At 45.2% G+C, this 22,767-nt stretch overlaps 1 long non-coding RNA gene across 1 annotated transcript; it reads right to left on the bottom strand.

Annotated features, from left to right (window-relative positions):
- Positions 1-921: 921 nt before the first annotated feature.
- On the bottom strand, positions 922-21,881 carry LOC147827016 (uncharacterized). The gene is made up of 4 exons (XR_015453195.1): positions 21,746-21,881; positions 3,787-15,978; positions 2,175-2,362; positions 922-1,441 (listed from the first exon to the last, which is right to left on the bottom strand). It is a non-coding gene; the product is annotated as an uncharacterized LOC147827016 (long non-coding RNA).
- Between the last annotated feature and the right edge of the window lie 886 nt (positions 21,882-22,767).

The following is a 22,767-nucleotide window of genomic DNA, read 5'->3' as shown; positions in this document are numbered from 1 at the left end:
AGTATTTGTTAGGGCCTCCAGACCTCTCTAAAACAAACAAGCAAGACTTTCCCAAACAATACACATGAGCTGATTTTTGCTTTATGTAAAAACAAGCGCTGTATCTGAAGGACACTCAAAACACACACGCACATTTACATCACAGAAAGCAGATTATAAAGGCATTTTGTTCAAAGCTATTCACTTATTGAAGTGAATGTAAAAAGGAAAAACATTTCATGGTTAAAAAAAATGGTCAAGGGCCAGGGATTTAGCTCAGTGGTTTCATTGCCTGCTGTGCAAGCACAAGGATCCAAGTTCGATCCCCGATACCAAAAAATAATAATAATAATAATAATGTGTAGCTACTTAAATCATGGTTTCATCAATATTTCATGTAAAACTAAAGGTAAGTGGTAAAGCAGGATATAAAACTTTTCCTTCACTGCCATCCTACTTTTACATAAATACAAATGGGATCTAAATATACCAAAATGTTAATAAGCTGTATCTTCAAAGTTAGTATTATGAATAGTTTAAATTTTATTCTTTGTCCTTTCCAAATGTTTACAACTAGTGCACGTATTTTTCTAGTCATATCTGTTTGGGTAGAAGTGTGTTGTTGACCCCGTTAATTGTCTTTTTCTTTGTATTGCCTTAGTAACTCTCAGTTTACTTAATTACTTCTCCCAACCCAGAAAAGACAAGGTTTCTAAGCACGATGATTCTCTCCATTTGAACATTCATGCTGGCTCCACACACTGAGAAGAGAGTGGAACAGGGCCAGAAGGCTCCGAGCGAGGAGACAACTTCTCGATCAGCTCTTCAGGGTGTGCCTGTGAGACTTTGGTCCAGGTTTTGAATTCCCAAACACAGCCATTGTTAATTGCCACCAAACCCATCCTAAAGCCCAAAACATGGTTTTGCACTAATCAGAAGCTCCAGAGTGGAAGGAATTTTATTCTTGGCTTTTTCTTAAATGAGTACCTGTTTGCAGTACATAATAATTCCATTCATTGTAAGAAGTTGTACGCGTACGTAAGCACATCTTAATTCTGTTTTTTTGAGTCCTCTTCACTTCCTTTCCCTCCTCCCTCCCTCCGTCTCTTGGTCCGGAGTAGAAGGGATTTTAAGGACCACGTAGCCCATTGATTCTCAGTCTCGGTGCACATTGGAGTCACCCGAGGAGCTTGAAGAAGTCTTCACGCCAGAGTCTTATTTGCAGAGATCTCGATTGAATAGTTCAGGGTGTGGTCAATGCATCTGGATTTTTTAAAGTTCCCCAAATGGTTTAAAATGGAGCAGAATGGATTAGGGAAGCAGAGCTCCAATCCGAAGGTCACCACCAGCCCACTGGTGGAAGTTCCCCCAGGTCTAGAGTGATGTCTCCAGCGTTCACCAGCCCCATCTCAGGGTTTCGGAGTCTGGGCAGGCCAAGTAGTCACCAGACTGTGTTCTAGGACTGTGGAGAAGGGGAGGAGCAATTAAAGTGGCAAAATACAAATCCTGACCCCAGCAGTATTGTCCCTGCTTCATGGCTAAGCAACCTGACTCAAGTTCATTTATTTGCCCAAGTAATCTCAGCTAGTGAGTGTAAGCGGTTAGGCCAAGATGCTTACTCTAAAGCCTCAGTCTTCTGACTTCACTACAGAACAAAACATGAGTGGATTTTTAAAACTTATTTTTTGGTTTTTTGAGATCGAGTCTTGCTATGTAGTTAAGGCTAGAACTATGTAGCCCCGATTGGCTTTGAACTCACAACAATCCTCCTCCTGCATCAGTTTCCCACTATACCCAGCTTAAAATAATTTTTTTTTTTTGGTACCGGGGATTGAACTCAGGACCTTGTGCTTGCGAGGCAGGCGGTGGGACCACTGAGCTAAATCCCTGGCCCTTAAAACAATTTTTAAATGATGTTAAACTTACAGAAAAGATGAATAACAGGAATAGAACAGATTCCCCTCCCCCGCTTTCCCTAATTTTAACATTTCCCTAATTTCAACCAGGGTACATTTGTCCAAATCAAGAAATCAACACTAGTACAGTACTATTAACTAAATGACAGACTTCATTCAGATCTCACCAACTTTTCAACTAATGACCTCTACTCCAGGATTTCATATCACACTGAATATAAATACATTTTAATATAACAACAGAAGAAAAGTCACAGGTAGCACAGGACAGTGCATTACCAGATGCAGACGGTGTAAGCAGTGTCCTCCCTGGGTTAGAGGCCTGGACGTGCATCTCAGAAGAGATGGGCCCCGAGATGGGCCTGGAGGGGTGTGAGGTTGGCTCCTGGAGGACTGGGCTGGAGCAGGACTTCCACTCTCAGCTATGGCTCAGTGCTTGCTAACTGCACAAGGTATTTGCAGTTTACCTGAGACAAAGGACATAAAGCTCTAACTATGGATCAAGGGACCAGAGAGGACCCAGAGGTTTAGCATTTTGTGCATAAGAGGAAAGTCTCTTCCGTGCCCTGGAGCTCCACTCCTGGCTCTGTACTATGGGTACAACACAAAAGCTCAGAGTTGAAGTTTATTTCTAAAGCACAAGGAAGGAAACTAACAAATTAAATATTGATGGAGGGGCTTGGCCTGGAGGCTTCCTGAGGCTGACGAAGCAGGAGGGTCTCAGTCAAGAAGGACAAAAGCTGAAGGTTTCTCAGCAATGCCTTGATACCTCTTGGGGACTCCCAGCTAAGGCGTTCTGTGCTTGCAAGCTCACTGGTCTGTGAATTGGACTTGGTGCCCAAAAAAGGCTAGGAGCAGTGTGCACCCATTCCAACTATATTTAGCTTGGAATAAATTTCACATTTAGCTCTTCAGCTAAAACAGAATTTTTCCCCTTCTTCTCCCTCCTTCGTCCTGCCTCAGAACCAGACCTGGGGTGAGTGAGGCAGGTGAAGGGCCAAGGCATGATGTGCAAGGAGGCCCGGTGTGGCCTTGCACAGGAGCACCAACCTCCTGACCCTTGGCCCCTGGGTCCTTTGCTTGCCTCGATCCACTCCTGGCCCAGTTATGTCTTCCTCATCCACTGCTCCACCACCATGATAGCTCCCCGATGATTTAGCAACTAAAACACGAATAGGGGCCAAGAAAACCTCCAAACATCTACCTTCCCCATAGTTACACTTGCTACAGATTTGGGTCCCAACTTCCAGCTCTAAAACAGAACTGAGTCTGAACAATTCTCCTTGCACCTCCCTGGTGAGAGCTCAAGGTCCAGCAGGTAGCAGCCATGAGGGAGGAAAACAGAACCCTGGACACAGCCACTTGCAGTGTGGCCTGGCCCAGGGTACCCTCTGCTCTAGTTCATTGGTTAAATGGTAAATAATTCAAGAGCTTAAGGATTTAGAAAGAAGAGGAATTCTACATCCCCTTAGACTTCTGACTTAGGAATTTGAAACCAAGGGGTGGAAAGACAATGGGAGAGCAAGGAAGCAGTCCAGAGAGATGTGTTGGACAGAATACAGCAGAACGTTACTGGTCATTATTTCCTGAGTCTGTTCTGGCTCCTCAGACATCCTGGACTAGTGGCGAACCTATGGCACTCGTGCCACAGCTGGCTGTTTGTATCATTGAAAGCTCTAGAAGGTTCGCCGTCACTGTCCTAGACATTCAAGCAAGGCAACAGCTCAGGATTGCTTCTAATTCTGAGTCCTAATTTTCTCGCATAAAAATAAAGGAATTTCAACCAGTGAGTAGTCCACAATCCTGACCACACACAGCCTCATGAGGGAGTTTTCAAAGTGCTGTGCCTGATCCCAACTCTGGAGCTGACATGGAATGAGTCATCCCTCACCGTCATTTCTTTTTAAGACTCTGCAGGTGGTTCAAATGCATAGCCAGGCTGGAGAAGCTCCGTGAGAGGTGAGGTCCGATTCCCTCTTTGACCTTCTGTGATCTTGAGAAATAATAAGTAACTGCTTTTTTGACTTGACTTCTCTGGGCAGAACCCAATTCGAGCATTCCTATTAAAGTAACCAAAAGTTTAAAGGAAGGTCAAGAACTTTTAATGAAGTCTCTTTCCACACACACACACACACACACCGCCCCCTCCCCCCGCCACCGGCAGAAGGAAGTTGGAGAAAAGACAGTTAGAGATGATGATAGGGCTAATGAGTAAATTTTCAAGTAGAAACTGCACCAGACTCACAGAAGCAGAAAAAAGTCAAAATTGAGTTGTTATGAATACCCAGAATGCAGCAGGCTCAGCCCCCAGGTGTGGCTGTGCTGTCCTCACCATCACGCAATTATCCAGCTGACCTCCAGAGTGGGTGCAGGCCCTAGAGCAATCAGCTGCCAACCTCAGCTTGACCTCCCAGGAGGACACCAATGCCAGTTACACTAAAGGTCACCGGGGTTTGACATGAATGGCGGCCAACCTGTGCTTCGTGGAGCGGTAAGTCACCAGCCTAGGCCAGCTGGTCACAGACCAAGCACGGCACCTGTAAGGCTTCTGGGAGACTGGGCAATAGCTGGTTACAAGACCAAAGTCCAGGGCAGAAGTACATCTAGTACCTCACAGCAGATGCCCAGGGCATTACAACAGGGCAGGCTTTATCCAAATATCAAGATATTTTTATTTCCTCTGTTTTTTATGACTGTCTTCTGGACTTTTCCAGGTGCATTGTGGATTCTGAAGCTTTAAACACTAACTACTTTTGAAGAGCCTGCTGCCCCAGAGTATGTGATGTGGCACTTTCTTTGGCCAAGGGGTGGAGGTCCTCAGGCTGGGCTGTATCCTGGGTTTAGCTGGTCTGGAGTAGGCTGCAGGCATTAGTAGACTTGTGGCACTCCCCAGGTGATTCCAGTGGCCAGGATGCAAATGCAAGGCTAAGCCATTCCTGGGCTGTGCAAGGAGGTAGTGGGACAGACTGGGTTGGGGGCCATGCCAAGGATTCTTAGGAAGCGAGGAGCAGATGGACAAAAGGCCAAGACCTGGAATTGTGGCATGTTTTCAGAAATTATTTGCTGGTGCCTTTCAAAGTTAGTACCATTATCAAGTCTCATTCATCCATTCATCCACTCACCCCAATTGCTAATGCTGCTTTGTTTTAGGGATGCAAAAATGAATAAAAATCCAGCTTCTGTCTTTGGGGCAGACACATTCTAGCAGGGAAGACAGACTCACAGATATGTTATGGTGTAACAGAATATGATTGTCATAAGAGTGGGACATCCATGAATGCATTAGTGGCTGTATAAGAAAAGAAAGAGCCATATGATGCCCTGTGTCACCTCAGAACTCAGCAGAGTCCCCACCAGCAAGAAGGCCCTCCCCAGGCATGTGCTGAACCTAGACATTCCCAGCCTCTAGAACTGCAAGCTGAACAAGCCCTATTCTTTATAAATTACCCAGTCTGTTGTATTCAGCTATAGCAGTAGAAACAGACTTAAACAAATGGACCTCAGTCAAGTGGACTGGGAGAAGCAGCAGGAAGGTGCTACGGGGGACATTCGCACAGGGGTGTAGGGCAAGAGACAGTTTTAATGTCCAGGCATTGTAAAACCTTGCCTTCCAAATAGGATCTAAGCTTCTCTCTGATGCACCTTACAAAATAGCAATCTATAGGCTGGGGATTTAGCTCAGTGGTTCTGCCACCTGCCTTGCAAGCGCAAGGTCCTGAGTTCGATCCTCAGTACCATAAAATAAATAAAATAAAATAACAATCTCCACACTGCAGAGTAAAAAACCAAGAGCTGAGTTCTGAACTGCAAGGGTCTGATTCCCAGCTGGTACAGGAGGGTTCCTTGAGTGAGTTCCTCTTCTACCTCCCACAAGCTCACTCTGCCCTTCCTTTGATGGTCATTTCTTCAACTCCCAGCCCAGCGTGAGTCCCAGCACTATTTGGGTCAACCTGCTGCTCCCTTTCCACTGTCTCTTTACAAGAAAGCAGCACAGAACCCCCGGGTTTGTTGACGCAACAACCGTTTCCAGTAATAGAGCATGAAGCCCTGGGTTCAATCCCTACAGTGACAAAGAGAAGAAAGAAAAATGTTATGCTATATTTAGATCAAGAAAAAAACATTCTGTGTGTTCGAAGAGACAGACACGCAGACACTCCGCCTGATGGTGAGTGTTAGAGAGAAGCACTGTTTATCCCACTGGCTTGATTAGTGAATTCCAGACAGCTATTAGAACATAAATCATGCTTTCGGGCAACTCTGTCTATTTATGTCATGGTGAGCCTCCGCAGAGAGCCCAGATAATACTTGCTATGGTTACCCACACTCGCCAAATGTTTGGATAAATAAAGACGGTGCATGAAATTCCCTATCTGTCGCTTGAACACAAACTGACATGGAATGGAACACTAGTGGGTCATGTTTCATGACCAACAAGACAGGAAGAGGAAGACCTCCTGGGATGGGTTTGTGTGAGAATCCATTTTCTTGATCTGCTGTGATCCCCTTTGCTTCCACATGGACACAGCAGGTCCACCTGAGCCCACAGCTCAGTGGAGGTTTGGGAACCTAAGCTTTGAGTGGCTGCTGGAATTGTGTCTACTTGTAACCGCTGATTTAATCCAAAGCGACACCACCTCTACATAGAGGTCACTGACTCCTCTGAGTTTCACTGTGCTCGGTCACATGCTCTTTGACACCATGCCTGTCTGCACATGCCACTCTCTCCTTTCCAGGATTTGTGTGATCAGGAGACTTCTAGAAACATTTGTTTACCTCAGTCCCCATTCTGAGTTAGATATGGCTCCATTCACACGCACATGTGACTCTACCACAGTCCTTATCACAGGTTTGGCATGTTTGTTTTTGCTATTACATTCTGAGTTTATTGAGGTCGAGAGAACATTTTCAGTACCAAGCACAGAGCCTATACCTATAAGAGATGTTCAATAAGCTTTAATTACCTGAAACACCGATAACATGCATTTGTGAATCCATGTCTGCTGCTAAGCAAGAAGAGAAACATAACAGTCTTTTCTCTTTGCAGCTAAGTGAATCAGCTGTACATACAGCCCATGTCCTTGGTCACAACAATCCGAGCTACCCCACAGGAAACAGAGTCTAACATTGCATATAAAATATTGGACTTTAAATCTGGATGCCTACCTACAAGTTCTCTCCTTCTTTTGATCTTGGTCAAAGGGTTTAAGGTTGTTTTTCTTGCCTATAAACAGAGTGTAAAATAATGCCTATAAAATACAAAGTATCATTAAAATTCTTTCTGTGTGGCATTGTCATGGTTACTGTTGAGAAGATGGAAAATGTCCTGATCCCTAAGCCAAAGTTAGTCCTTGCTCCTGAATATCAAATCATTGTTAAAAGATAATATTGGTCATTGTTTCTATTTTCCCAGTGTTTGGGAATTGCATCTCAAGTAGGGAACTGGGTCTTTTGTATGCATTTTATACCTCTCATGACTTTATTGTATTCACCGGAGCCCAGCTATGGCCCAGTACTGTCCTTGGAGGCCACACCGTGGGACTAAGTTTGCTATTAGCACTAGGTTTGCTTAGGAGCAAAACTATAATGAGCTCTTCCTAGCACAGTGAGCAAAAAATAATCCTATGATAAGATCTAACCTGTCCTTACACAGATTTCTGTGCTCCTACAGCTCAGCCTCTGTGGGATGAGGAACAGAAAGGGAAAGCCAAAACCAACTGTGAGAATAAGGGTACCAGTACTCATCTATAAAGAGCACGTATTAGGTTTTAAGGATGCATATATTAAACATTGCCAAGCTTCCTCCTGTTTATAATTGTTAACAGGTTGCAGAGGGACTCGTGGTAATTATCATCTGGGAATACTACTGGGAAAGAGTATAACTCTAAGGTCAACTAATTCCTAGGGTCAGGTGATTTGACCAGGCAGGTCAAAGTGAGCAACACATAAAATAGTAAGATAATCATAAGTAGCAAGGCAATAAATGTACATAAGAGGTTGGAATGGCCTTGCCCAGGAAGGAGGAATCACATCCTCATCAGAGTTTGCACATTTCTAAATTTTGTGCAGCTATTAATTGTGCAATTTGTGATTAGCACCCTTTAGATTACCAGCATGAGGCCAGGGATTTAGCTCAGTGGTTCTGGCACCTGCCTTGTGAGTGCAAGGTCCAGGGTTCAATCCCCGGTACAAAAAAAAAAAAGACATAGATTACCAGCATGTGGAACCGAGACTGTAAACCTGCAGCAGAGTAGAAGTTAGAAATCCTTTGTTCCTTGCATGAGCATTTAGGAAGCGCTCCCTGAGTGCCTGGCACTGCAGTAGGTCTCTAAGTTCCTGGCCCCAAGGGATTGCTAGATGTGTAGGGCACTAATGTGAAAAGGGCAGCCTTCCAGGTGTGCACAGTACCAGCAGAGCACTGAGAAATGAGATGCTAACTCTTCCTGGGGACGCAGGAAAGGATGTCTTTAAGGACATGGCTTTTAAGCTAAGTCTTGAGAAGCTCAGCTGACTGAGCAGTGAGGAAAGGGCATTCCAGGTGAAAGAGAAAAGCAAGAGCTTTTGAATCCCTGCTCACCAAGAGGCTGAGAGAGGCCCTCCAGAGCATGCGCCAGGCCAGCTGGCCAGGAACCGTAAAGCCAAGCAAAAGAGGAGAAAAGAGCCACAGTGGAAGCAGGCCACGCCTTTAGAGAGTAGAGAGGACAACAGGGACAAAGTTCAGGTCAGAAAGTGACAGCGTCAACAGGTGAGAAGTTGGCAGAACAGGCACAGAGAAGACTTGGAGGAGATAAAGCCTCTTGTTTATGGGTGGCAGCCACTTGTGAGTGGGTCTGATTTAACAGCAGGGGAGCAAAACAAGTTACAAGGCCCAGAGATGGAGTTTGGGGAACAGTAGCACTCTTGGCCAGGGATTTAGCTCAGTGGCACCACACCTACGTCACAAGCTCAAGGTCCTGAGTTTGATCCCTGGTACCAAAAAAAAAAAAAAAAAAGAGTAAGTGCTCTTGTGGAAGTGGGGAGCCAGGAAGAGAGCCCCAAAAGTGGTGCAGGAGCCAGTCATGGAAAAAAATAGGGAACCATCATGGTACTGCTGAGTGAGCCAAAATTAGTCCAGGCTCTTGCGTACAAGGAAAGAATTGCCAAGAACCAAGACAGATTATGTAAGGTGCAAATTTCCAGGGATGCATGTCATTATATTGTATATCTAAAATATACCAATAAAATAAACTTTAAAAAGAAAAGAACTGCCAAACGAACATCTCTTAATAAGTAAGTTTATTGAAGATCACGGGACAGTGGCAACAGGAACAGGTAGATTGGCGAAGGGAAAAAGAAAAGAAGGGCAAAGAGGCAAAGTGAAACAGGGGAAGAAATGACAAAGGAAAAAAGGGCCCTGGATAACTCAGGCTTCCGGTATTTAGAGGGTCAGACACTTCTGATCCAGGGTGCCTGCCACTGTCTACTGATGTCAGGAATCTGCCACCTCGGGCATCGAAACCTCCTAAATTTAATCCCGGATAATTAGGGTGGTCCTAAACCCAAGGCCGGATAATCCTTCGGGTCGTGTGGTGTTAACAGTTGAATGAAGAGAAGGGAGTGACTCATCCCCTTTGTTTCCAACTGTGCCAGTACCTTAAACTGGGGAGTGATGCAAAATTACCTTCTAGAAAGCTCCTCTGGCAGCACTTTGGAAGACAACAAGAGTGTTTGGTTTTGGTTTTTTGATACAGGGTCTTTCTGTGTAATTCAGGCCGGCCTTGAACTCGTTATATATCCCAGGCTGGCCTCAAACTCACTGCGATCCTCCTGCCTCAGCCTCTGAGTGCTGAGATTACAGGCGTGCATCACAACTGGCAAGAGTGGTCTTCCTTGAAGGGTGGTAACCATCTCACTTGTACTAGAAAATCCATGGATGCTTTTTTTAAATGAAGAAGCATTATCGGAGCTCCACTCTAGACCTACTGAATTTGAATTCAGTGGAGATACCTGGGAATTTGCATTTTTATCTAATTTCTCCTTGGTAGTTAGGGAACACACAACAGTCTGCCAACAGTTGGATTCTAGTGGTAGAAAACAAAAGAAGCAGGCAAGGGCAATCATCTGGAGAAGAGAAGACAGGCCTGTGCCAAAGAGGAGAGAAAGTAAGGAGATGTGTAAGTGAAGACTCTGCCACACCACGTAGGTATGTGTTAAGTACACATTGAATATGTAAATGGATTGATGGAATATACGGTAATCAGGTTCCAGAGACTCATGGGATGGAAAGAGGGGTCAGAATATTAGATAACATTGTATGAGCTGGGCGTGGTGGCACACATGCTTGTAATCCCAGCGCTAGAGAGGCTGAGATAGAAGGATCACTATGAGTTCGAGGCCAGCCTGGGCTACATAACAAGACCCTGTCTCAAAAACAAAACAAAACAAGCAAACAAACAAAAACTGTACAAAGTGGCCATTTTTGTATTAGCAAAATATGATTGGGAATTCACATAATCAGGGTAGTCATGAAATCAATGAAAGCCTGTTAAGTTCTAACTATGTAGATTATGAAGTCATGTGCCACTTATTTTTCACAAAGCGATGGTGGCTCCAAAGGGTGATTAGGACTTCAGCTCCCCTCCCCTGTCCTCTGTGACAGTCAGTAGAGATTTGGGACTGATCAAGAAAAATGATATGCCCATTGGAGGTATGACACCCAGGCTCATTGAGCAGTTCTCAGAGTTGTATGAGAAGGGAAGTCCCTTTCCAAACGAGACTGTCCAGAGGTTTAAGAAGGATGAGAGGGGATTAGTTCCAAAGCTCCCTTAAGGATTCTCCTGGGCAACTTGCCTGAAGATCTGATAATCTTCAAAAATGGCAGATAACTGAGAAGGAAGAGGGGGTTCTACTGCTTTTCATTAATCCTCATGGAGAATACAATGTTCGAGAAATGGGTAAATCTGACCAATTTGAAGATTAAAAGGACCTGTGGCTAGATTTCATGACATTTAGTCTGAGAGCGCCAGTTCAATATCATTCAAAGCAAGGTGTTTTCCTCTGCTCCCAAAGTGCCAAGCTTTCAAGAAAACCCTATCTTTCTGTCATCCTTAAATGGAAGCCAGGACAACAGATGGCATGATAACGGATTGTATCTGCTTAAGCCAGAGCTGCTTTTATTTGCAAGGCACCACATTCCTCCCGACTGTGGGGACAGGCTGATGTGACTTATTCCAAGCGGAAATGGAGGCGTTCTGGCTCTGTCTTTGCTCACTATCATAAGGCCTTCTTGCCTGTCCCCAGGACTTATTGGATGGCCATTGGCAGAAACTTTGCAAGGTCTGCAAGAGGCTGCTCCTGTTCTCAGGGACTAAGTGTCAGAGAATCTCCCAGTGCCCAACCAGGAAGTCTGGATTTCACAGCAGTCAAGGTTTCCACCAGCATCCAGCTCCAGCAGATCCTTTGTATTTATTTTTTACTATTTGCACTTTTATTATGTACTCCTCCCGTGTGTGCTCTCAAAAGTGTACCATGACATTTTGGAAAGAAAATGCAATAGGTACAGCCCATTTATCTCTGGAAGAAGTCCTCTCCGGGGATGTGAAGCAGACCTAGCCCAAGGCCCTGGCAATCCCCTCTCCAGCTCAGAAGTGTGGAATCCTGAGCCAACCATCAGTGGGAATTTGGCACTGCCAGAACTGCTTCTGGCTCCTGGCAAGGCTGGCTTCCGGAAAATCCCCAGCCCTGTGAAAAGGAAGAGAGACAAGGAGCCCAGCCAGCGAAGAGCAAGAAAGGCTGAGACCTAGCAACTCATTTCCCCCACCTGGAAAGAGGAAAAGACCAGAACCAAGCCTCAGTAAAGCCACTGCTGCCCTGCTGCCACCCAGGAATGCTGAATGACACTCAGAGAAGGGTCTGTGGTGTGAAATGGGCCCTACAGATCTTCTGGTTCAGAACCCTGAATTCACAGCTGAGAAAATGAATCCAGAGCCACAAGTTAGCTGCACAACACTGCAAAATGAATCAAGGACATGTTTAGAATTCAGGATTTTTTTTTTTTTTTGCACCAGGGATCGGACTTGGGACCTTGCACTTGTGAGGCAGGCGGTGGAACCACTGAGCTACATCTCCGACCCTCAGGATTTCTGATCTTCAGATCCATCAGTTTTGCAAGCTCTTACATTCTCAACCTGGGCTTCCCATTAGAATTTCCCAAGGAGCTATCCAAAAATAACTCATACCCAGCCCCACCCTGGAGATTCTGGGTGAATGGTCTGGGGTGTTTTTACAGATCCCCAAGTGATCATCCTGCCCTGCCAGGGCTGGGAGCCCCTGCCCCGGCCCCCAGGCAAGGCTTGACTTGGAGTCTGTTCTACTTCACTCCGTAATGAGGGAGCCTTGTGCTAAGGGCTAGAGCTGTGAAGATGAATCATCTCGCCTCTTGCCCCAAAGCTGCTCAGCATCTGGCAGAAGCACATACTGTTTAGAGCTCATTACAACAGCAGAGTGGTAGAGTAACAATATAAAGAAGTAATAGCAGTGATTGTATAGGAAGGTTGATGGAGGTGATATTAGAGTCCATGTTTAAAGCACAGCAAGAGTTACCTGAGAGGACAAGGTGACCGAGGACAGGATCACAAAGTAACTTTTTTTTTCTGGTACCAGGAATCAAACTCAGGACCTTGCACTTGCCAGGCAGGTGCGGTGCCACTGAGCTACATCCCCCACCCAACAAAGCACCTTTTATAGAAGCCATTTCCCAACGTGGTGGCAAACCACTGAGAAAACGCAGAAAAATAACAGCAAAACCTATAATTTTGGAAAATAATCCTAATGCTGGTATGAATAATGGCCTGGAAGAGGAAGAAGCCAGAGGCGGGGAGACCAGATGAGAGGGAAGGAAGGAAAGATGAAGACCCGGCCCGAAAAGGCCAGGCATGTGGCAGTGTGGACTGAGAGGAGAGGACAGTCAGCCCCGAATTCTGGTCTCTGCTACTGGCTCACCACATCTAGCAGTGGACCTGATGGGACAAAGTGGCTGACTGGCCAAGGGGCGGGAAGGCCTGATTCCCCGTTTCTCCTCCCCGCTCCCCTCTTGTGTATGCTCTGAACTGAGCAACTCCCTGGGTCCCTCAAAGATCTGATTTTTTCTAATTGGAGAAAAGAATAAAGTTCAGCAAGTTTGTGCTCCTCGTTCTCAAGAGGAAGAGAGTGGTCTTCCTGCGAGTACTCTCCCTCTTTATCTGCAGGGGAATCGCTATTCCTTCAAAATTCTGCTAAAAATCACCTACTCACTGCAGTTATCATGGACACCAACAGATCCAGGTTGTGTCCCCATAGCACGTTTGTGTTCCCCTGTCAGTATGTCTTTTTTTGGTACCGGAGATCGAACTCGGGACCCTGTCAATATTTAGAGAATTGTTCCATTCGGTCAGTAGTTATTGCTTTACCCATGTGTTACCCATGTGTTTACCCCATGTGTTTACCCCACCATTCCAAGGAAAACTATTGAAATTCCCATTCATCTTCCAGCACTTTAAAAAGATAATCTCTGCCAGATGTGGTGATGTATACATATCATTCCAGCACTCAAGAGGCTGAGGTAGGAGGATTGCCTCAAGTTCAAGGCCAGCCTGAACTACACAGTGAGACCCTGTTTCAAAAAAACAAAAAAATAAAATAAAATAAAAAGGAAATATCCTGTGATGATTAAAATTAGCAATCACCAGGGATGACATGAATCTCCCGGGAGATTTCAAAAGACAGGAACATTGACTCTGTCTCCTGTCCTAACACTTTGCACAAGAGATGTTTGACAAAGTTCACCGAATGAATGAATGTTGAAGGTCGAATTCGTGAACTCTAGGGGAATGCTCTGTAATAATGATGACACTGATATTTACAGGATGCTGCAATCCCTCCCCTAAAACACAGAGCCTCGGTTCCGGCTGTTGAGTCAGCTGGAGCACTGTCCTGTGGAGCCAAGCCCAGGCAATTGGATCCAGCCTCATCACAAGGCACATCACAAGACTGGGAGCTGCACTTTGCACGCTGCTTCTGGACATTCTCTCAGAGAAGCCTCTAAGCAAGGCAGAGGTGGAAGGTGGAGATGATCCTGGTTTGTCCAGGAAAAAGGGGTTTGTCACTGTCACCTGGGAACTTCTCCCTGGGGCTGGGCCCTCTCAGCCTCCTTTTTCCTCTGGGAACTGGGGTCTTACCTGGCTGATAGGAAGATCTGATTAGTTGATGCCCTTAAGGCAGGCACTGGCAGTTGCCACCTTAATTTTCCCAGGAGAGTGCTCTTTTCGAGTGCAGCAAGATTAATGACAATCTCCAGTGCTACTGAAAGGGAAAATTTAGGCCTCAGCAGCACCCACTGCCTCCCCTGCCGTGAAGAAGACAAGCTTGACAGTCTTCCCAGCTCCCTGTGAGCCAAATATCCAGGAGAGGAAGTCCAGATCTTGTGTCTAAATTGCAAACAGAATGGCAAGACCTAGAATTGACACAGCAGTCAGAGTTCTGCTGTAGGGCAGTGTTGCTGAAACCAGAAACAATAATTGTGCCTGGAGCCATCTCTCTGCACTTTCCTCTTTCCCTGCAGCAGTTCAAAGTTCAGGCTAAAGCTCGGTAAGTTTAGGGCAAGGGAAGCTGGGAGAGTACAGGTGGAGAGAGTGAGAAGGGGAGGAAAGATCCACAGGTGGGGTGAGGCCCTTCTGGCTCAGGCAAGTCACTATGGGCACGATGTCTGAACGGTATCTCCACGCAAGGAAGCTGCTCTTCCTGGCTGTCAGCCTTCGATCACCTGGAAGCATTCAGGGGTGGAGGCCCAGTTTAAGGTAGGTGTAAAACCTGGTGCAAAAATATCACTCTGAGGGCAAGACCAGAAGTCTGCCAGAATGAAAATGCCAAGTAGGCCAACCTGTTCTCTCCAGGAGGTTGCCTGGGACCCTCCAGAATTTTTTCTCCATCCAGCTGCCATCTCCAATTCCAGTCTAAAGGCCAGATTCTTTGTGCCTTAGATGTAAACTTTAACTGGCAGCATTTCTGGACTACAGCCCCCACCCAGACCATTTGAGTTTCCAATGGAAAACATTGCTGCGCCCCCAGACTGCACTTCTTCGACTCAGATTTGGGAAGGGGGGGTCTAACCTCTGCCTCCCCAGACCTAGCTGTAGGACCTTGCTGCCCTGGCACAAGGTCCTTGCAGTCTCTAGCCCTGAAGTACTCTGTATCCACCAAAGCCTCCCAGGAGACTGTCCCAGCAGTTCCTGTCCCTGGTGAAACTCATCCTGAGATTCCTCCCTTCCCTAGGGCACGATCCATCAGACAACAAAGCCATTTTCCAAATGCTTCAACATCTCCCCTAAGTGCCTCCTTCTGGATGGATTTGGCAAGCAATAGCCCTAAGCACCCCTCATGCGCCACACACTTCTCTGGGCACTGGGAATACACAATGAGTGAGGCTGGAGAGAGGAAATAGTAAATGTAAACGCCTTTCTCTGGAAATGGAGAACTGACTGTTCAAAAAAGGACTGTAAAATGTAACATCGCCCCTTGGAGATAAGGTTTAACTGAAAGCCCTCAAATTGCTTCCATCCTCAGATTTTTCCAAGCCTCACTTCCTGTCTTCGCTGCAGTTGGTCTTCTGTGTGTTGCCCCAGTGACAAGGGGGCTAAACTTTGTTCCTCCTGGCATTGCAGCTTGAGCCTGGGAGAGGTGTGCAAAGGCAGGACCTAGGCAGCAGGGGAATCCAAGCCACACCATGCACTCTGCCTGCAATGGGCAGCGCCACTATCTCCTGGTGTGCTCCTCCGTCCAAAGCCTGCACTTGCAGTCTTTGTCACCTGCCCTCTCCCTGCAGAAGGGCGTCAAGAATAGCAACTGTTCTGAAACCAGCCTGAGAGTCTGGACCCACTTCAGGTTTCCCAGCCAGTGCAGCTGAGGCTATCCTGCCCCTGTGCCTTTAAGAAAGGATGCAGGCAGCTGAGCTCATCTTTCGCTGAGCTCGCCTGGAGAAGGTGTGGTCACTGCTTCTTAATATTTTTCTTGTGCTGCCAGAATCTGAAGATGTGGAGGAATTATTGCAAAACAGCTCACCTTGCCTCTCCACCTGGGGGAACAGAAAGGTTGAACAAACATCAAAGTCTTAAAGAGTCATTATATTCAGAGCAAGAATAATAAATAGGCGTTCTCCTTCAGAGCTGGAAGCATGGGGCCTGGCATGGGGCACCGGTCTGGGCAGTTCCAGACACCAAGGGCAGCCACTCCACAGTGGGACCTGAGCTACACGTTGCTCTCCACTGCTCTGCACAACTGGGTGTGCGGTAGTGAAGGGCACTAATCCTAAGACTTGGTCTTGAACTTGGTTATAAATGTCACTTCTGCAACTGCTAGCAATGTGATTTTAGACAAGTTACTTAATTTTTCTGAGACTCAGTTTCTTCCATTGTAAAATGAAGTTAGTAATGGTACACACTGCACAGAATTGACGTGATGATTACATCAGAGAGCGAATGGAAGTGTGCAGTACAGTGCGTGGACCGCAAATGGCCAACTGATGTGTTGTGGGTCTGGGGTGGGAATGTGGGCACATCCCTTTAACTACTGACCAATTTTGCCTATTGAAATGCCCCATCCTTTCCCCTTCTATTTAATACTCACATCATTCTTTCATTTATTTATTATTTTTATTCATTTAGGTTTTTTTGACACAGAGTCTTGCTGTGTACTTCAGGCAGGCTTTGAACTCACTATGCAGCCTAGGTTGGCCTTAAACTCACATCGATCCTCATGCCTCAGCCTCTTTGGGATTACACACGTGCACCACCATACCCAGCTACATCATTCTTTCTTGATTGGCTTCTCCCACCAAAATGTTATTTTCTTTTTTTTTGGTACCGGAGATCAAACTCGAGTCCTTCGGCGTGTGAGGCAGGTGGCGGAACCACTGAGCTAAATCCCCAGCCCCTCCCACCAAAATGTAAAGGAAGGATATAGATTACGGTCCAGAGGTCAGCAGAGTGTGTATGCATAACACCCAATAAATATTGTGGATGGACGTATGGACACTTTTTCAACTGACTAGTTGAATATGAGATCTGATGCTTATGGATATCAGTACCCAGGAAATATATAATCCATATAGTCACCAAATATATAGGAGACATGAGTCTAATGTTTACTAATAGTTCCCTTTACCTGCCGCCTGATCCTCATGGTGTATTAAATCCAGTTTTTAGATCTTGCTGCTTTGCATAACTGGGCTCAACTGCGTATAAGAGTTTTGCAAAGCAAGGGCCAGGGATTTAGCTCTGTGGCACCATGCCTGCCTTGCAAGCTCAAGGTCCTGAGTTCGATCCACTGTACCAAAACAAAAACACAATGAGGAATTTTGCAAAGCAAAAAGATGCATCATACCAATTTGCCTCTCAATTCCTGTCCCTCTCAAATGGCTTTCAAGTCGCAAATTCTGCCAGCAATAATCATGTACAAGGCAAAGAAATTAAGAACTTTAGCTGAACAAATATTAAATGAATCTCTGGGATGTAGTAAAAGACATATCCAAGGGTGTATTCTTCCCCTGGATTTCCTTCTGCTCCCAGCCACAGGCTCTGAGCCAAACAAGCCCTCAAATGGAGGCTCCTCTTGGATAAAGAGAGAAGATATGTTCAAATCTGATTGCAAACCTCTGCCGGGTACTTTGGATTCCCTCACGCCATGGGTCAGGCCATGTCCCCAGGTACAGTGGTGTGTATAAGGCATTGCCCCTGACAACAACAAAAACCTACAATATAGAGTTTCTAAGGCACAGAGCCCCTCAGTAATAAAAATCTGAAAATAACCCAGGAGTTAGCTTTATTTTCTTTCATCAGCATTCTGGGGAACGTGTGCTGAGCCTTCTCCCTTCCGATCTCTTAGGAACCGTAGTGATAATGAGCACATGGGGAAGGCAGGTGGCAGATGAATAGGAGGGGGTTATTATAGGTGGACGTGGTTGCATTTAAAAGAGGAATCAGCAGGCCAGGGATTTAGTTCAGTGGTTCCGCCACCTGCCTCACAAGCGCACGGTCCCGAGTTCGATCCCTGGTACCCAAAAAAAGTGTGCGGAAAGAAGTCAGTTTGGGCCTGCAGCTTGATTTCCCTGGAAAACGGCTGGGCACCATCCTCTGTGCTTTTGGGGAGGGAGGGCAGTACTAGGGGTTGAACCCAGGGTCTTCACACTGAGCTACATCCCCCAACCCTTTTTTAATATTTTTTATTTTGAGCCAGGATCTCCTTAAGAGGCCCAGGCTGGATTTGGTGTCCCAAATCACACCACAGATGTGGCCCTTGGAAGGCAGCATTTTTGCCACTGTCAGCTTCAGACACTACAGCTCACCCCATCAACATCCCAGAGTGGGGCACTAAATGCTACCATGGGAACATCATCCACGCTGCCTAGGAAAACGGATGTGGCGGATGTCACTCCCACTTAAATCAGCTCACACAGTACCCACTCTTTCTGTAACCAACTGCAGAATCTGACTGATGTGTCTGGCATGCCTGGCTCCAATGCTGGCTCCCTGACCGCAAGGGAGGCTGGGAAAGCCAGTGTCCATCTTCTCCCATGGGAAATGAGTCCTCCGAGGTAGGGTGAGCCACTCCCCAAATGCTGAACTATCATTAAACTGTGACAAATGTCCACCTCATAGACAGACTGAGGTGTCTTGGCCAAATACCCTCTACTAGCTCCTTGCTCCAATATTCATTTATTCATTCAGTCATTTCAAACAGCTTTACTGAGACATAATTCACATACCATGAAATTTATCCATTAAAAGTGTACAATTCAATGATTTTTTAGTATATATGGAGTTGCATAACCACCACCACAATCACCTTTAGAACACTTTTGTTATCCTAAAAAGAAATCCCATGCTCTGTGGCCGTCATCGTGCTAGACCCCTGTTCCTCCCAACCCTGGCTAACCCATAACGTACTTTCTGTCTCTACATGCAGACTGGCCTATTCTGAAGATTTTACATAAATGGAATCACACAATATGTGATTGACTGCTTTCACTTAGCATTTTCAAGGTTCATCTGCATTATAGCATATAATGTTGCTTCATTTTTTCTTTACAGACAAAGTACTCCATGGCATGGATGCACCACATTTTGTTTATCCATTCATCAGCTGATGGACAGTTGAGTTGTTTCCACTTTGGGGCTATTATGAATAATGAACATTTGTATACAAGTTTTTGTGTGGACACATGTAGTCATTTCTCTTGAGTAGACACCTAGGGGTGGAATTGCTAGATTGTATGGTAACTATATTTAACTATACAAGGAATTGCTAGGCGGTTTCCCATTAATTTCTAGTAGTAAACGTGTATTGTCCCCATTTCACAGGAGGAGGTAGCCTCAGAGATTAACAAATTTGCCACAATTCACATAGCTAAATACACAAGTTAGGTATTTAAACTCCCAACCCACACTTACTCTACTATACTGCACTGCCTTCTTCTATTGGTTTTATCTAGTTTTCTGTTCTTTATCATCTATATCCTCATGTACATTTCCTTTTCAGTCTTATCCTCCCTGTTACAAATTTCTATGGGGGTCAGAATCATATTCTTGCTCTTCCTTCTACCACCCCTGAACCCACTGAATAAAGCAAAGAGGGATGCCAGAGGTCTGTGGCAGACGCTGCTGGTTGTCCACTCACCAGCCATTCACATATGCTCCCTTGCTTAACAGAACTAGATTTTAAATGACCGTGGACTGGCCCTTGGGGTTTAATGGCGATTGGTCTAAACCAGTCATGATAATCCCATTATCCTCTGTGGGTGTTTATGTACCACTTCTGGCCAATGTTATGTGAGAAATTTGCCCAGGACTTCTGGGAAAGAGTCTCCTCTCTGTTAAGAAAGGAGCCTAGGAGAAAATATCCCTCTTCTCCCTGCTTGGAAGTAGATTCGGTGAGCACAACATGGCTGCCACACCCGCGGCCCAGCTGGGAACGTGGGAGTAACACCTGATCACGTGGGCACCGAGTGTTTGTGCTCCGGATCGCTCATTGTGCTTATATATGCCTGCATGCCTGGTGCCCCAGAATTCTAGTCCTGCTCCCCACCTACTCGTGAGTTCCAACACCTATTCTTGGCCTTATTTCTTTGGCCTCTAGTATGTATCTCCTCTGGGCTCCCATCACCCTGATTTCCTCACTGCTTGGGGCCCTCCAACACCTCAGATCCCCCTGCTCTCGGCTGCCTGGTCCCACTCCTGTCTGCCCCTGGCCTCATACTTCATGCTTTGCTCTCCTAAAACTCTTCTCGAGGAGTCTTGGCTCTTAGGTGAGCAAAATTTGAATCTAAGTGCTGCCTTAGCAATGCATTTGAGGAAGAAATAGGCAAAGAATTATTTATGCTCAAAAGTATAAATCACAAAAAGAAATACAAATGGGTAAAAAAGCACATTGAAAAATTCAGCCTCACCAGATTTCAAACAATATGTTTTTACCAGTCAAGTTAAAAGTTATTAAATATCTAATAATATGTTGGCAAAGGTTGGAGGACAAGGACTATTTGCACTAATAGTAGAAACAATTGAATCATCTCTAGAAAGCAATCGGACTTTTAAAACTCTGAAAAGCTCTTAATCTAATTAATTCCACTTCTTGAAATGTATTCTAAGGAACAGTAAAATATACATGAAGTCATTTAAAATTTTTTGTTTGTTTGGTTTGTTTGATCTTTGGTTTTGTTTTGATTTGTTTTGTTCTGTTTTGTTTTTGAGACAGGGTCTCACTAGGCATTTCGGGCTACTCTTAACTTGATAAGTAGCCCAGGCTGACCTCAAACTCACAGTGATCCTCCTGCCTCAGCCTCTCAAGTGCTGTGATTACAGGCATTAAAATTAAAGGTGTTCAGGATGGGGATTTAGCTCAGTGGTTCCGCCGCCTGCCTCAAAAGTGCAAGGTCCCAAGTTTGATCCCTGGTACCAAAAAAAAAAAAAGGATGTTCATCTTGGCATAAAAAAAAAAAACACAAATAAGCTAAATGTTCATAATCAGTGTTTATTTTTTTCATAATGTTTATTGAATGTACTGTGTCCATATCTATCATAGAAATCAGATAGAAATAAAAAATCATATTAAAAAAAGGTACTGGGGATGTAGCTCAGTGGTAGAGTGTTTGCCTAGAATGCATGAGGCCATGAGTGCAATTCCAAGACCACTAAAAATATTATACAACTGTAAATCAAAAGAATGAGCTGGTTGTGGTGGCACATGCCTGAATCCCAGCACTCAAGAGGCTGCCTGGGCTACATAGTGAGTTCAAGGCCAGCCTGAACTACTTAGCCTAGTGAGACTCTGACTCAAAAAAAAAAAAGTACTTACTGTCACAGGAATGTGTTTATGATGTGTTAAATTAAAACACAACAGGTGACCAAACAGCACTCCAATATGGTGTTAAATGTTTAGAAAATTACGAATATAAAATTACTCAAAAAATGTATTCTAAAATGCTTAATAGTGTTTATTACTGAACAGAATGATCAGGCCGGGGATTTAGCTCAGTGGTTCCACTGCCTGCCTTGGAAGAGCAAGGTCCCGAGTTCAATCTCCAGTACCAAAAAAAAGAGAGACTGAATAGAATGATCACAGGTAGATTTTATCTTCATTTATGCTTGTCAGTATTTTAAACTTTCCATACTGAGTATATATTATATACTCAGGGGAGTATTAAATCACATGTATTAAATAGGCTTCCTCAGATCGGAACGTTCTAGACTCTCCTGACAGGAGGCCTTCTGTAGCTCCACAGGAAGGGAGCAGCCAACTGCCCACCACTTCCTTGGGCAGAGCAGGCTTCTGGCAGCAGTGCCTCTCACCTGCGTCTCCAGCTGTGCCGCTGCTTGTCAGAACAGCACCCCGGGGCTCTGAGGAGACACTGCGGTGCCCAGCCCAGGGCCCCAGCGGACCCTCAGTAGCACATTCACCAGGAGAATCCTCACGCTGGGCTGCGGGTTAAGCCGAGAGGAATGCAGATTCCAGGCGGAGGAGCTCCCTTTCTGGACTCCTGGAATGCAGGGTGGCTGGCGGCTAACCACACGGCCTCAGGGGCAGGGCGGGCTTTGGGGCTGGAGAACAGAGCGGAGCGTGGGAACGAGTGAGTCCCTCGGGATGGAACGAAAGTGTGGCAATCAAGGCAGAGACTTAAGGTGAAACTCACGGTAGGCGTTGACAGATGAGAGTGGAGATATAGACCGACATGGGCTGTTATTAAAGGAGCACCAGCTTTTTCGAACAAAGACCAGCCTTATGTAGTGCCAGCACACATAAAGCCTTCTTTTTCTTTTACACTAAACATGGTTTTCTCTCATATTTCTAACTTTATTTTTTATTTGTAAATTTTTTTATTGGTACGTGTTTGCAGTACATAATGATTACATTCGTCACAGGGAGTTAATATATCTACATACCAAATCCTAATTTTTCATTCTCTTCTTCACCCTTCCTTTCTCCTCCCTCTACCTCTAGGTCCCCTTCTCTTGTACAAAAGATCTGTCTCTCTGTTTCCTGTTATCAATCTTTTATTTTGCTGTTTAATTTATATTTTGGGTGTCTCATGTAAGAGAAACCATGTGATAGTTACACTTGTTTGATTTATTTCACTAAACATTATGGTGTTGAAGTGTATCCATTTTCCCACAAATGACTCAATTTTCTTTATCCCTTCATCTGTTAATGAACATATAGGCTGCTTTCAAGATTTAGCTGTTATGACTTGTACTGCTATAAACATGGATAGGCATGATGTCTTTAACTCCTTTGGGAAGATACCTAGAAGAAGAATAGCTGGTTCAAATGGAATTTCTAGTTTTAGTTTTTTGAAGAATCACCATACTGATTT

Source organism: Heterocephalus glaber, unplaced genomic scaffold (assembly GCF_053883595.1).
Source record: "Heterocephalus glaber isolate CG9 unplaced genomic scaffold, H.glaber_assembly_v1.0 deba00001457, whole genome shotgun sequence".
NCBI classification, from domain to species: domain Eukaryota; kingdom Metazoa; phylum Chordata; class Mammalia; order Rodentia; family Bathyergidae; genus Heterocephalus; species Heterocephalus glaber.
The sequence above is the reverse complement of the archived record's forward strand: the minus strand, read 5'-3'. Positions and strand labels throughout refer to the sequence as shown.